We start from the raw sequence: 16,184 nt of genomic DNA on the forward strand, positions 1-16,184 counted from the left end.
TGGAGGGTGCTGAGGCATCGGATAAAGAGCTATTAATGCTACTGTTAGCCCAGCTGGGAGACCACCCTTACTCCCTTATACAGGATGCCAGGTCCTACCAAGAAGCAATGAGCATTTTACAGAGGGATTACAATGAGGGGCATAATGAATTCCACTCCTGGTACAGACTCATGACCAGGTCACAACAAGTAGGGGAGTCTGTCAGAGACTTTATACTCTCTCTGAAAGACCTGGTGAGGCTGCAGCTTTAAAGCAGTATCAGCTCAGGAGTATGCGGAGGACCTTATTAGGGACAGAATTGTTGCGGGCATTGTTGGAATCTCGGGGTTAAAACATCATGGAATATATGACTATTTAACAATCTTATATTTACTTCTTTTTTAAATTTTTTATTTTTCACACTATAAACCACATTGATCAAGATACATACATTTTCCTTTTCAAATATATACAGTGTCGTTTTCTCCACCCCTCCCTCTTCCATCCCACGCTCCCTACCTCCCCTCCCATTCATTTAAAGTTCAGAATCTAAGATACATTAAACCCGTCAAACAATGTTGTCACTCAATAAAAATAAACAAGAAATTCCACTGAGTCAATTCTTTTCATTCCCTTCTCCTTCTGTCATTTTAGGTGGTAGATGTCCCTGGTAGGTTTTCTCTATTATGTTTCATGTATGGATCCCATATTTGTTCAAATATTGTAATATTATTTCTTAAATTATATGTTATTTTTTCTAATGGAATACATTTATTCATTTCTATATACCATTGTTGTATTCTCATGTTAACTTCTAATTTCCAGGCTGACATAATACATTTTTTTGCTACAGCTAGGGCTATCCTAACAAATCTTTTTTGTGCACCATCCAAATCAAGTCCAAATTCTTTGTTTTTTATGTTACTTAGGAGGAAGATCTCTGGGTTTTTTGGTATATTGCTTTTTGTGATTTTATTTAATGTCTGGTTTAGATCTTCCCAAAAGTTTTTCACTTTCTCACATGTCCAGATTGCATGAATTGTTGTTCCCATTTCCTTTTTACAGCGAAAACATCTGTCAGATACTGTTGGGTCCCATTTATTTAACTTTTGAGGTGTAATATATAGCCTGTGTATCCAGTTATATTGTATCATACGTAACCTCGTATTTGTTGTATTTCTCATAGTTCCTGAGCATAACTTCTCCCATGTTTCCTTCTTTATCTTTATTTTTAGATCTTGTTCCCATTTTTGTTTAGTTTTACCATTTGTTTCCTCATTCTCCTTTTCTTGCAGTTTAATATACATGTTTGTTATAAATTTTTGATTATCATTGTGTCTGTAATCACATATTCAAAATTACTTCCCTCTGGTAACCTCAGACTGCTTCCCAATTTGTCCTTCAAGTAGGATTTCAGTTGGTAGTATGCCAACACTGTGAGTTATATTATATTTATCCTTCATTTGTTCAAAGGATAATAATTTATTTCCTGAAAAGCAATTTTCTATTCTTTTGATCCCTTTTTTCTCCCATTCTCTAAAGGAATGGTTATCTATTGTAAAAGGGATTAGCTGATTTTGCGTCAGTATTAGTTTTGGTAGTTGGTAATTTGTTTTATTCCTTTCTACATGAATCTTCTTCCAAATATTGAGCAGATGATGTAATACTGGAGAATTCCTACGTTGTACCAATTTTTCATTCCATTAATATAATATATGTTTGGGCATCTTCTCCCCTATTTTATCTAGTTCTAATCTAGTCCAATCTGGCTTTTCCCTTGTTTGATAAAAATCTGATAGGTATCTTAATTGTGTGGCTCTATAATAATTTTTAAACTTTGGCAGTTGTATCCCTCCTTGTTTATACCATTCTGTTAATTTATCGAGTGCTATTCTCGGTTTCCCCCCTTTCCATAAAAATTTCCTTTTTATTTTCTTTAACTCCTTGAAGAATTTCTCCGTCAAGTGTATTGGCAATGCCTGAAATAGGTTTTGTATCCATGGGAAAATGTTCATTTTAATACGGTTTATCATTCCTATTAGTGTTAGTGGTAAGTCTTTCCAATGCTCTAAGTCGTCCTGTAATTTTTTCATTAGTGGATAATAATTGAGTTTATATAGATGGCCGAGGTTTTTATTTATTTGTATACCTAGGTATTGGATTGCTTGCATTTGCCATCTGAATGGTGATTCTTTCTTAAATTTTGAGAAATCCACATTATTCATTGGCATTGCTTCACTTTTATTTACGTTAATCTTGTATCCCGACACTTCTCCATATTCCTTCAATTTCTTATGTAATTCTTTTATTGATATTTCTGGTTCTGTTAAGTATACTATAACGTCATCTGCAAATAAACTGATTTTATATTCCTTGTCTTTTATTTTTATCCCTTTTATTTTATTTTCTGTTCTTATCAATTCTGCTAGTGGTTCTATGGCTAACGCGAACAATAAGGGGCGATAGTGGGCATCCCTGACTTGTTGATCTGCTTAAGTTAAATTGTTTTGATATATATCCATTTACTGTCACTTTCGCCAATGGCCCCTTATATAATGCTTTAATCCAATTAATATATTTCTCTAGTAAACTAAATTTTTGTAGTACTTTGAATAAATAATTCCATTCTACTCTGTCAAAGGCCTTCTCTGTGTCAAAAGCAACCGCTACTGTTGGAGCTTTATTTCCTTCTACTGCATGAATTAAGTTAATAAATTTACATATATTGTCTGTTGTTCGTCTTTTTTTAATAAATCCAGTTTTGTCTAGATTTACTATTTTTGGTACATTTTTGGCTAATCTGTTTGCTAATAGTTTAGCTATTATCTTATAATCTGTGTTAAGTAAAGATATTGGTCTATATGACGCTGGTGCGAGTGGATCTTTCCCTGTCTTTGGTATGACAGTAATTATTGCTGTTTTGCATGAATCTGGTAAGCTTTGTGTTTTATCAATCTGGTTGATTACTTCCAGGAGGGGAGGAATTAATAAATCTTTAAATGTTTTATAGAATTCTATTGGGAATCCATCCTCTCCTGGTGTTTTATTATTTGGTAGTTTTTTTATTATCTCTTGTATTTTTACTATTTCAAATGGTTCTGTTAATTTATTTTGTTCCTCTATTTGTAATTTTGGTAGTTGAATTTTAGTTAAAAATTCATCTATTTTGTCTTATTTCCCTTCGTTTTCAGTTTGGAATAATTGTTCGCAGAATTTTCTGAAGTTTTCATTAATCTCCGTTGGATTATATGTGATTTGTTTGTCTTTTTTCCTTGATGCCAATACCATTCTCTTAGTTTGTTCTGTCTTAAGCTGCCATGCTAGAATTTTGTGCGTGTTTTCTCCTAGTTCATAATATTTCTGTTTTGTCTTCATTATCTTCTTCTCCACCTTATATGTTTGTAGTGTTTCATATTTTATTTTTTTTATCTGCCAATTCTCTTCTTTTAGTTGTGTCTTCCTTCATTGCTAATTCTTTTTCTATATTTGCTATTTCCCTTTCCAACTGCTCTGTTTCCTGATTGTAGTCCTTCTTCATCTTGGTTACATAACTTATTATTTGCCCTCTGATGAACGCTTTCATTGCGTCCCATAGTATAAACTTATCTTTCACTGATTCCGTATTTATTTTAAATTACATTTTAATTTGTCTTTCAATTAATTCTCTAAAATCCTGCCTTTTAAGTAGTATGGAGTTTAATCTCCATCTATACATTCTTGGAGGGATGTCCTCTAACTTTATTGTCAATATCAGGGGTGAGTGGTCCGATAATATTCTAGCTTTATATTCTGTTTTTCTTACTCTCTCTTGCATGCGAGCTGATAACAGGAATAGGTCTATTCTTGAGTATGTTTTATGTCTACCCAAATAATATGAATATTCCTTTTCCTTTGGGTGTTGTTTCCTCCATATATCCAAAAGTTGCATTTCTTGCATCGATTTAATTATAAATTTGGTTACTTTGTTCTTTCTGTTAATTTTTTTCCCAGTTTTATCCATGTTTGAATCCAAATTAAGGTTGAAATCCCCTCCTATTAGTATGTTCCCTTGCGTGTCTGCTATCTTCAAAAAAATATCTAGCATAAATTTTTGATCTTCTTCGTTAGGTGAATATAATTTTATAACCATATAACCATATAACCACTTACAGCACAGAACAGGCCAGTTCGGCCCTACTAGTCCATGCCGTAGCAAATCCCCACCCTCCTAGTCCCACTGACCAGCACCCGGTCCATACCCCTGTAGTCCACTCCTATCCATGTAACGATCCAGTCTTTCCTTAAATGTAACCAATGATCCCGCCTCGACCACGTCTGCCAAAAGCTCATTCCACATCACCACCACCCTCTGCGTAAAGAAATTTCCCCTCATGTTCCCCTTATAATTTTCCCCCTTCAATCTTAAACCATGTCCTCTAGTTTGAATCTCCCCCTTTCTTAATTGAAAAAGCCTATCCACATTTACTCTGCCTGTCCCTTTTAAAATCTTAAACACCTCTATCAAGTCACCTCTCAATCTTCTACGCTCCAGAGAAAAAAGCCCCAGTCTGCACAACCTTTCCCTGTAACTCAGACCCTGAAATCCTGTCAACATTCTCGTGAATCTTCTCTGCACTCTCTCTATTTTGTTTATATCTTTCCTATAATTTGGTGACCAAAACTGTACACAGTACTCCAAATTTGGCCTCACCAATGCCTTGTACAATTTCATCATAACCTCCCTACTCTTGAATTCAATACTCCGATTTATGAAGGCCAACATTCCAAATGCCTTCTTCACCACACCATCTACCTGAGTATCAGCCTTGAGGGTACTATTTACCATAACTCCTAAATCCCTTTGTTGCAATGCACTCCTCAGTTGTCTACCATTCAATGTATATGACCTATTTAAATTTGCCTTTCCAAAATGTAGCACCTCACATTTATCTGTATTAAATTCCATCAGCCATTTCTCAGCCCACACCTCCAACCTTCCTAAATCACCTTTTAATCTATGGTAATCTACCTCACTGTCCACAACACCACCAATCTTTGTGTCATCCGCAAACTTGCTTATCCAATTCTCCACCCCTACATCCAGATCGTTAATATATATAACAAATAATAGTGTACCCAGGACCGAACCCTGAGGAACTCCACTATACATTGAGTAAATTCCAAAACTCCGAATATATCTGACATTTTATCATTACATATCTCCCTGCTGGATCTATTATTTCCTCTTCTATTTTGATTGGTACATTTTTACTGATTAAAATAGTTACTCCTCTAGCTTTTGAATTATATGACGCTGCTGTTACATGTCCTATCAAATCTCTCTTTAATTTCTTGTACTCCACTTCAGTTAAGTGCGTTTTTTGTCCGAATGCTATATCAATTTTTTCTTTTTTCAGTAAATTTAGCAGTTTCTTCCTTTTGATTTGGTTATGTATTCCGTTAATATTTAAAGTCATATAGTTCAACGTAGCCATTTCATACTTTGTTTATCTTTCCTTTCCGTTTCCTCATCATCACCTTTTCTTCTTATCCATTTCTGCTTTCTTGTTTTGAACACTTTGTAAGACAACATTTCTAAAACATCAAACATTTCCCTTATTCTCCTATCTAAAATTTCTTTAACCCCACTATCCCCTCCCCTTCCTAAGTTGCCCTTTATCCCTTATCGGGCAACCACATCTCCCCTCTCCATTTGGATTTGCGAATTCACTCGCAAGCGTCAGCTGATTTTGCAGTGACCGCAACTCCTCCCCACCCAGCCCCCGCAGAAAAGATTTCACTTTTCATATATAACAAAGGTCACTCTTTTAGTTCCCTCCTTATTCCCTCTATTCCATTTCCTTCCCTTATTAATTCTTGTCTATACTATCTATATTTTCCTCTAAATACGGATAGATTCATGTATGCACATTATACATATACCTCTTTACCCACATACATATAAATCGTGGTCATTTTTACTCTTATTACATATCTTCATCTCTCTGGTTGTTTTGTAGTTGTTCTGCAAATTTCCTTGGTTCCTCTGGATCCGAGAATAGTTTTTTTTCCATAAGATCATTTTCGATGTATTGAACTCCTTTCTCTTCTTCAGCAGTTCAAAACTTGTGTCTTTTTAGTTCGCAGTCTTTTGTACTCTCGTTACACGTCTTCATCCCTCAGTCTATTTTGTAATTGTTCTGCAAATTTTCGTGCTTCCTCTGGATCCGAGAATAGTCTGTTTTGTTGTCCTGGAATAAATATTTTCAATACTGCTGGATGCTTTAGTATAAATTTATACCCTTTCTTCCATAAAATCGCCTTTGCTGTATTGAACTCCTTTCTCTTCCTCAGGAGTTCAAAACTTATATCTGGATAAATGAAGATTTTTTGCCCTTTATTCTCCAGTGGCTTGTTGTCCTCTCTTACTTTTTCCATTGTTTTCTCCAGTACCTTTTCTCTTGTAGTATATCTTAGGAATACTAAAATAGATCTTGGCTTTTGTTGTGGTTTAAAGGCCAATGCTCTATGTGCCCTTTCTATTTCCATTTCTTGCTGTAGTTCTGGACATCCTAGGATCCTGGGGATCCAATCTTTTATAAACTCTTTCATATTCTTGCCTTCTTCATCTTCCTTAAGGCCCACTATCTTTATGTTATTTCTTCTGTTATAATTTTCCATTATATCTATTTTCTGAGCTAACAGTTCTTGTGTCTCTATAACTTTTTTATTAGATTCCTCTAATTTCTTTTTTAAGTCCTCTACCTCCATTTCTACTGCTGTTTCCCGCTCTTCCATCTTGTCCATTCTCTTTCCCATTTCTGTTAAGGTCATATCTATTTTATTCATTTTCTCTTCTGTATTGTTTATTCTTCTTCTTAAATCATTAAATTCTTGCGCTTGCCATTCTTTAAATGACTCCATGTATTCTTTAATAAGAGAAAGTATATCCTTTATCTTGCCTTTCCCTTCTTCTTCTATTTCACTGTACTCTTCCTCTTCTTCTTCCTCTGGGTTGGCCATCTGTTGTTTCTTTGTTGCCCTTTTCTTCTCTTCTTTCTTGTTTTCGTTGTCTTCTATGTTCTCCTCTTGCTGCAGGTGTTCTGCAGCTGTCATTGCCGGCTGTGGAGATCGACTCCCCAGCTGGTCACCCCTCCCGTCGGTGTGTTTTTTTGCATGCGCATGCGCAGTTGCGCACTGTTACTCGGCTCAGCGAGCCATTTTTGTAGTCCACTTTCTACCGACCTGAGGGAGCGGGTTTCTCTCTCCATCGTGGGCCTCTTCGAACAGGTAAGGCCTTCTCCTTCTTCTTCCGTTGTCTTCTCTTCCTCTCTTCTTACCGTTGATTTCGATTTTTCTTTTTCGTCGCCATCTTCTTTCCACCTTTATACTCACTTTTCTTTAATTTTTATTTTTGTGCCTTTGTGTTTTCCTTTGTTTTTTCCGACTTTTCTGGAGAGGGCTGGAGTTCACCGTCCGGCCACTACTCCCATCACGTGACTCCCATTCCATATATTCTTAAAAAAAAATATCCATTGTCTTGCCCTTCCCTTCTTCTTCCATTTCTCTATGTTCTTCTTCTTCTTCTTCCTCTAGGTTGGTCATCTGTTGTTTCCTTGTTTTCTTTTTACTCTCTTCTTTCTTGTTCTCGTTGTTTTCTATGTTCTCTTCCTGTTGTTGTGTTGTAGCTGTCATTCTCAGCTGTGGAGATCGACTCCTCAGCTGGTCCCCCCTCTGATCAGTGTTTTGTTTGTCATGCGCATCGCGCATGCGCGAGGAATCGTGCATGCACGGTTGCGCACTTTTGCTTGGCTCCGCGAGCCATTTTTGTAATCCCGAGCTCGGGACTTCGACTGACCTGAGGGAGCGGGCTTCTCTCTCCGCGGCGGGCCTCCTCAGACAGGTAAGGCCTTCACCTTCTTCTTCCGTTGTCTTTTCTTCTTCTCTTCTTCCCGTTACTTTCGACTTTTCTTTCTTCGCTGCCATTTTCTTCCCACCTTTACTTTCACTTTATTTTAATTTTTGTGTTTGTGCCTTTGTGTTTTCTCTGTTTTTTTTTAAACTTTTCCGGAGAGGGCTGGAGTTCCCCGACCGGCCACTACTTCATCACGTGACTCCTCCCCAATCTTATATTTACTTCATGTTTACAATATGTAAGACTATGTAACAATATTATATTTACTTCTTGTTTACTGGTGGAATCTAGGGGTTAAAATATCACAGAATATATGACTATGTAACAATTTTATATTTACTTCATGGTTAGGGAAAAGAGTAATGTAATTAAGTGGCAATCACAGCATGGAGCAAAGTTGGCTGAGTCCAGTAGGGGGAGAATTGTCTGCTCCCAAAATACAAGGGAGAGGAAATGGATGAAACGATTCTGCTCAAACTGAAGGAGGTGTTGAGTAGCACAGGAGACACAGGTCAGACCAGAACAAAGAGTATCCTGTAAGAAACAAAAGGAATGGAAAGCCAGTCTAGGAAGAAGATTAAGGCATGAGGAGGTGTTAAGGAGAACAGAAGACATTGGCCAGACAGGAACAGAACGATGATTGGAAATATCTGGGGTAGGAATTGATTTCTGTTCAAAACAATAGGATGGTCTGATCTTGAGGATTTAAGATAAGAGGTCTATACCTTAAGATAAGAGGTCTACACCCGAGATAAACTGTAGAATAGGAAATTGCTGGTGATATACTTTATGTAAAAAATCTAGCAAAGAAAGCCAACTTTTGTTCTGTATGGTAATTTGGATCTATATAAACTGAGCAGACTGGACAATAGGGGTCAGTCTTGGGGAATAGCTCACTGTGCAAGTGACCTATGAACTAATGACTGACCCAGAGGTCAGTATTCTTGTGCTGTGTAATAAACTGATTGTTGAACCGAATACCTTCTCCTATCACTTCATTCAACGAGCACGCTGGACTCAGACGACACACAGACTAAATTGAGGGTAGGGTAAAGCCAGAGTCTGACAGCATACGGTCCACTGAGACGAGACCGATTTCTGGAGAAAGGAATGGTGGGGCTAGATGAGGCAGAGACTATTGCAGAAGCTTTAGAAAGCACCAGGAAAGAAATGGAGGAGTACTCCAATTGTTGTCCCTGGGGCTGGGACAAACATCACACTCTAGCCCCACGAAAAGTATGCTGCCTCACAGGAATTCACAGCAGCAGCAGCACCTTGAGGGTCCCAAGTGCTTTTTCTGTGGACAAAGAAAGCACCCCAGAGCCCTCTGCCCTGCCAGAGAAAATGTCTGTTCCAACTGTGGAAAACGTGGGCATTATGCAAAAGTCTCCAGAAGCCCTAAGGCCACAGCCAAGGCCCATTCTCATACTAATGAGAGGCAGGAAAGCTCTTCTTTCTCCACAGACAAACAGAAGAAGAAGAATGCCATGTGCAGCCGACCATCTTGAACAAATGCTACAAAGCAGAGGACACAGTCTTCAGGAGATGAATATGACACCGAGTACTATCGGATGGAAGGACACGAAGGACATGCCAGACTTGCTTCCCTACGCATGAATCAGGCGAGTCCACACAATTTATCTGACGCCACTGTGTGCATCAAAATTTATAATGTGAGGGTAAATTGCTTAATAGATAGTGGAAGCACTGAAAGTTTTATTGACCAGGGGTTAGTCAACTGCCTTGCCCTCCCCACACGCCCGAGTGAGCACCAGATCCTGTTAGCAGCCAGCAGCCTTGCGGCTGAGGTAAAACAGTTTTGCAGGGTTACTCTAGAAATCCAGGGCACAAAATATGAAGGGTTCAATTTACTAGTACTCCCTCACCTCTGTGCCCCGGAACTATTGGGGTTAGATTTTCAGTGCCAGTTAGAAAGCATTACAATAGTGGACAACGGGCCGTACCCCCCCACTACGCCTTACGAAGAAACAACACTGCAGCCTGTCTGTCCTGAACATAGAACCCCCTCCCCTGTTCACACACCTGACCTCAGAATACACACCAAGAGCCACAAAGAGCAGGAGGTACAACCCGAGGGATAGAGCCTTCATTAGGACAGAGGTCTACAGGCTACTACAGGAGGTCATCATAGAGTAGAGCACCAGCCCCTGGAGAGCCCAGGTGGTTGTAGTAAAGTCAGGAGAAAAACTGCGCATGGTAGTGGATTACAGCCAGACAATAAACAAATTTACACAACTAGATGCCTACCCCCTGCGCATAGCAGACATGGTCAACAACATTGGGCAGTATAAGGTGTTCTCCACCATAGACCTGAAGGCAGCATACCACCAACTGACCATTAGAAACAGTGATCGCATTTACATGGCATTTGAGGCAGACGGCATGCTGTATCAATTTCTGCGACTCCCCTTCGGTGTCACCAATGGAGTGTCCCTGTTTCAGAGAGAAATGGACCGAATAGTAGATGAGTTCCAACTGAAAGCAGTGTTCCCCTACTTAGACAACGTGACAATCTGTGGCCACACTCAGGAGGATCATGACACGAATTTAAAACGCTTCTTCCAGCCAGCCGAGGAAAGGAACCTAACATACAACAGGGACAGATGCGTCTTTAGCACCAGAAAGTTGCCAATCCTGGGCTACATAGTGCAGAACGGGGAAATCAGCCCAGACTCAGCCTATATGCGCCCTCTCCTAGACCTCCCAGTGCCACACATGCTGAAAGCACTAAAAAGGTATTTGGGGCTGTTCGCTTACTACACCCAATGGGTTCCCAACCGCCTTGCCCTCCCCACATGCCCGAGTGAGCCTCAGTTTTCCCATTGTGCCCAGCAGCCACCAGAGCATTCAGGGACATTAGGGATCATATCGCTAAAGTTACCATGCGGTCCATAGATGAGTCGATCCCGTTTCAAGTAGAAACGGATGCATCCGATGTGGCTCTGGCAGTCACCCTAAACCAAGACAGACGACAGGTGGCCTTTTTCTCATGAACCCTACAGGGATCAGAGGTAAGACACTCAACAGTAGAGAAGGAACCCTAGCCATTGTGGAAGCAGTAAGGCACTGGCGACATTATCTGGCATGCAAACACTTCACCCTCGTCACGGACCAACAGTCTGTGTCTTTTATATTTGATAACCAGAACAGGGGGAGAATTAAGAACGACAAAATCCTGTGCTGGGGGATAGAATTGCCTACATTTAACTATGACATTCTATACCGCCCCGGAAGACTCAACGAGCCCCCGGACATGCTGTCCAGAGGCACTTGTGCCATCCTTAACCCCACGTCCCAGTTGCAGAACTTGCACAATGAGCTGGGCCACCCGGGGGTCACTAGACTGTTTCACTTCATTAAAACCCAAAATCTTCCATTTTCAGAAGAGGAAGTGAGGTCAGTGAACAAGAGCTGCCCCATCTGTGCGGAATGCAAACCGCAATTTTACTGGCCAGACAAAGCCCCCCTGATAAAAGCTACCAAACATTTTGAGCGCCTCAGCCTCGATTTTAAAGGCTTGCTCCCATCCAATAATAGAAATGTCTATTTCCTAAACGTAATAGATGAATATTCCCGTTTCCCCTTCGCAATCCTGTGTTCTGATGTAACAGCAGCCACTGTTATAAAATGCCTCCAACCCATCTTCAGCATATTTGGGTACCTGAACTACATACACACAGACAGGGGAGCTGCATTCATGAGCGCAGAAGTACAGCAGCACCTGCATGAAAGAGGGATTGCTACCAGCCGCATTACAAGTTACAATCCCAGGGGGAATGGACTAGTCGAAATGGAAAATGCCACTATCTGGAAAACAGTCCTCTTGACTTTAAAAGCAAAACACCTGCTTGTTACTAGATGGCAAGAAGTGTTGCCAGAAGCCCTATACTCTATACATTCTTTGTTGTGAACTGCCACTAATATGACCCCACATGAACGTATCTTTTCTTTCACAAGAAAAGCCATGATGGACACAGTGCTGCCTAAATGGATGATGACACCGGGACCTGTTCTCCTTCGGAAGCACTGCAGACCCCACAAAGCGGACCCACTGGTGGATCAAGTGGAGTTGAGGCACGCGAACCCTCAGTACGCCTTTGTCACATTCTCGTATGGAAGAGAAGACTCGGTGGCCATCAGGGATCTCGCGCCGGCCGGATGTGTGAACAACACGGAGAAAACACAGATGTTTACGGATCAACAAGGAGCGCAGCAGCAGTCACTAGAACAGTCGTCCATCGAGTCCCCCAGAGGACTATACCACCCACCCTGGAAATCAGGACCCTGGGTACGCCTGCCCCACAAAATATCACCACCCTAGACTTGATGGCAGGACCTAATCCCATACAAGAGGATCCCCAGCCCACACGGCCACATGACCAACCAGTACTTCCCACTCCCACACCTACACCAAGAAAGGGCGAAAGACAGACTGCACTCCCCACCCCAATACCACCCCTTTACCACTACCAAGGAGTTCCAGAAGGCAACGGAAGCCACGAAAAATTTTGGACTTATGAACTTGCAAACAAGGGAAGGAGGACGGCAGAGGGGGGGGAGGGGGGGAATAACAATTTTTTAAGGGGTGATATGTAATTACACCACTAGGTCACCAGGGGTCACCCTGGTGACCTTGTATACAAAGCAGTCCAGAGCTACAGTCTCGTTTTCCACATTTGTCTTGGAGAGAGACAAGACCTCTTAGTGTACATATTAGTTTATTAAAGCTGTCTTATACTCGCACTGCTGTTGTGGTTATTGTCAGTACAGAACCCTCCTGAGTGGTGACCATTTGTCTGTTAAGCACCAAAGACTGGTGAACTTTGTTAATGCTAACTTCTGAACACAGAACAAGAATTGCCTGCAACCAGTGAGATTGGACTGTGATCCAAAGAACTTTTCTAATCTTAAATATACATCACACACACTTGCGCTTAGTATTAGAGGGGGGATTAAGTAGGTTAGGTAGGTTAAGTAATAAGTTAAAGTTTAATTCTGTTTTCTTGTTCAATAATAATTAAAAACTTCTTGTGTTGAAGTGCCCCTGTGTTGTGGTGCATATCTAATGCTGCTGGTTTTTGGGGTCCTCTGGGCTCCATAACAGTAGAGAGACAGCAGACCGATATAAGAAGCAGAGCGTTGTGAGATTTAACTTTCCAAATATTGACTGAGACCCCCATAATGTAAAAGGGCTGGATGGCTTGGAGTTAGTGCAATGTATTCAGGAAAGTTTTCTAAATCAATATATCGAGGTTCCAATGAGAGAGGATGAAGTACTTGATCTCCTATTAGGGAACAAGACAGGTAAGGTGACAGACATATGTGTAAGTGAACATTTTGGGTCCAGTAACCATAATGTCATTAGCTTCAAGTTAATTATGGAAAAGGATAAGTCTGGTCCTCGTGTTGGGATTTTATATTGAAGGAAGGCAAATTCTGTGGAAATGAGAAAGGATCTAGGAAGAGTGGATTGGGATATATTGTTTTGTGGCAAGGGTGTGTTAAGTAAGTGGAAGGCCTTCAAAGGTGAAATCTTGAGAGTGCAGAGTTTGCATGTTCCTGCTAGGATTAAAGGCAAAGTAACCCTAGTTTTCCAGGGATATTTGAAGTCTGGTTAAGAAAAAGAGGGAAGTATATAGCAAATATAGGCAACAGGAGTTAATGAGGTACTTGAAGAGTACAGAAAAAGCAAGAAAATACTCAAGAAAGAAATCAGGAAGGCAAAAAAAAGACACGAGGTTGCTCTGGCAGATAATGTGAAGGTAAATGCTGTTTCATCTTGTATATGTGTGAGTTCTTAGACAGCACATGGATAAAGGAAAATGTTATTTATTTTAAAGTTTTTGTAAGCTTCCACCATGAGGCATGCCATGAGGTTTTCAAGACACCATTACAGATTTCTCATGCAGCAGTCTCCCCTTCAGTGTGAGCCCCCTGCTGGCAGCTAAGTATAATCATACAGGAACTATGATCCTTCAGACAGTGCTAGCAGCAATGCAAACATGATCACTATCATTACAAACCCGAAAGGTTTCTACAAGTACATTAAGAGTAAAAAGATAGTAGCGGGTGGACATCACATGATGCTGTAGGATCAGCACATGAGGCCCCGACTCTCTTGGTTAATTAGTAAAAAAAAAGTGCTAATTAAGAAATGTTATAAATCACTTAACGTTAAAATATTTCTAAATATATTTACTTTACAATAAGAATGATTCCTAAGAAAGATAAAACCACTGCAGCCATACCCAGAGCCCGACAAGTAGAGAAGACGAGAAGAGGAGAGAGGCCTACCTTGCTGATAAAGCAGGGAATTAGCGGTCAGGCAGCTCCCTGGGTGAGTGATCCTCTTGAAGGGATGTCCACCGATGTCGCTCACCTGCAGCTAGGGAGAGATGGCGTCGGTGTGGAACCTGAAACTGCATTGCACATGCGTGAGAAGTCACGCATGTGTGAAGCAGCAAAGTACAAAGAACTACTGGGAAGAGGACTGAAGGCCACGGAGAAGTCGGGAACTTCTACTTCAGTGGCAGATGATGACAATACGGGTTCCAGAGGAAGATCTGCAAGTGAAAGGGAGGAAGAAAGAGAAGAACAACGTAAAGAGGAGGTAATTAAATAAATTATTTCTCAAAGCAAAATAGGTTTAACTACAGCAATAATACATCAGTTTAAAGTTATGAAATTGGAAATGAAAGAAGAAATGAAGGATTGAAAGAAGAACTGAAAGAAATAAATACATGCAGAATTGGAAGAAGAAGGTGAATAGCAAGGTCTTAGAGGTTGTGAATAAGTTGAATCAATTCACTTCTTTCAAAAATGGATTCCACAAGTTTTGGGAAAGCAAAATTTTGAAAATCCAATTGAAATTGAAAGAGATCATGGAGCTCAAAGAGCAAAGCCTCTTCCAAATCAGAAGCTGCGCTTAATTAAATTTTTACGATACCAAGTCAGAGAAAAAGTTTTAATTCTTGCTGTGAGAGGGGCAAGGGAGCAGAAGAGCTATCCGGATTTGAGTGAAGATTTGCTGAAGAGAAGGAGAGAATTTAATTCAGCTAAGAAGGCCCTTTTTGATAAAGGCTATAAATTTGTGCTACGTTACCCAGCAACTTAAAAAATTTTTGTACCAGGAGATCAAAATAAAATTTTCTCTAATTTTGTTCTGGCAGAAGAATTTGCTCAGGGTCTTCCTACTGTGCAACCTCAAAAAGAAATTGTTTCTTTGATGGAGTGAACTATTTTCTTCTTTTATTGTAATTAGTAAAGAAGAAATTTGCATAATTGAAGAAACAAGAATAGGAATTATTATTCCTTTCTTCTTCCTCTCTATATTTTTTTGATTGCTATTTTCATTTTTGTTTTCCTTTACTGAGAAATTATTTTAGATGTGTATAATTGACCAATTAAAAATTATATAATCAATGTACCAAGGGAATTGGGAGGAGTGGGTAGTACTGATTATTGCAGGATTATGTGTGTTTTTGTGACTTTGATCACAACTTGTAAAATGGAGGGTGGTGGTATTGAATATTATTTAAGCAACACTATGGGGAGGGGTTTCCTTTTTATATATAAAACCCTTTATAAATAAAAGAAAAAGATTTAGAAAAATAAGAAACAATAAATAAATAAATTAAAATTCTGGTAACATATATTTACTTTTTTTTGTTTTTCTAAATCTTTTTCTTTCATTTGGATTGCTGGAGGAAATGTACACTCACATACAGGATGTTAATCAATGTAATTAGGAGGAGATAAATGGGAGGAGGTAATGGAGGCTATATGTAATTGTCTGAGCATAATTTGTTAAGATGAGTAAGACATGGAAGCTTCTTAATTTTAATGTTAATGGGTTAAATGGGTCCATGAAAAGAAAGTGAGTATTAACACATATTTAAAAAAATGGGAGTTGATGTAGGTTTTCTCCAAGAAACACATTTATCTGAGAAAGAACATTTGAAATTAAAAAGAGATTGGGTTGAACATGTACCATCTTCTTTGTTCAATTCTAAGGCAAGAGGCGTGGCAATTTTGATAAAAAAGAATCTCTCAATTAAAATTCAAAATGCTGTGATAGATCTCACTGGGAGATATGTAATGATACATTGTCAAATATTTTTTAAATTTTGGAATTTCCTAAATTTATATGCTCCAAATGATGATGAGAAATTTATTAAAGAAACATTCTAAATCTAGCATGACAATATTTTAATAGGAGAAGATTTTAATTTTTGTTTGGATCCATTGTTAGATAGATCTACATGAGTAGTGCTAGAACAAAAGCAGTAAA

At 39.3% G+C, this 16,184-nt stretch overlaps 1 long non-coding RNA gene across 1 annotated transcript in view; it reads right to left on the minus strand.

Moving 5' to 3' along the window:
• Nucleotides 1–16,184, minus strand: part of LOC138737215 (uncharacterized) — a 278,027-nt gene that overhangs the window by 197,109 nt on the left and 64,734 nt on the right. Inside the window, exon 2 of the long non-coding RNA XR_011340836.1 lies at nt 14,189–14,457. This is a non-coding gene — a long non-coding RNA (uncharacterized lncRNA). The remainder of the gene's footprint in view (nt 1–14,188; nt 14,458–16,184) is intronic.

This window comes from Narcine bancroftii, chromosome 6 (genome assembly GCF_036971445.1).
Source record: "Narcine bancroftii isolate sNarBan1 chromosome 6, sNarBan1.hap1, whole genome shotgun sequence".
In the NCBI taxonomy this organism is placed as follows: domain Eukaryota; kingdom Metazoa; phylum Chordata; class Chondrichthyes; order Torpediniformes; family Narcinidae; genus Narcine; species Narcine bancroftii.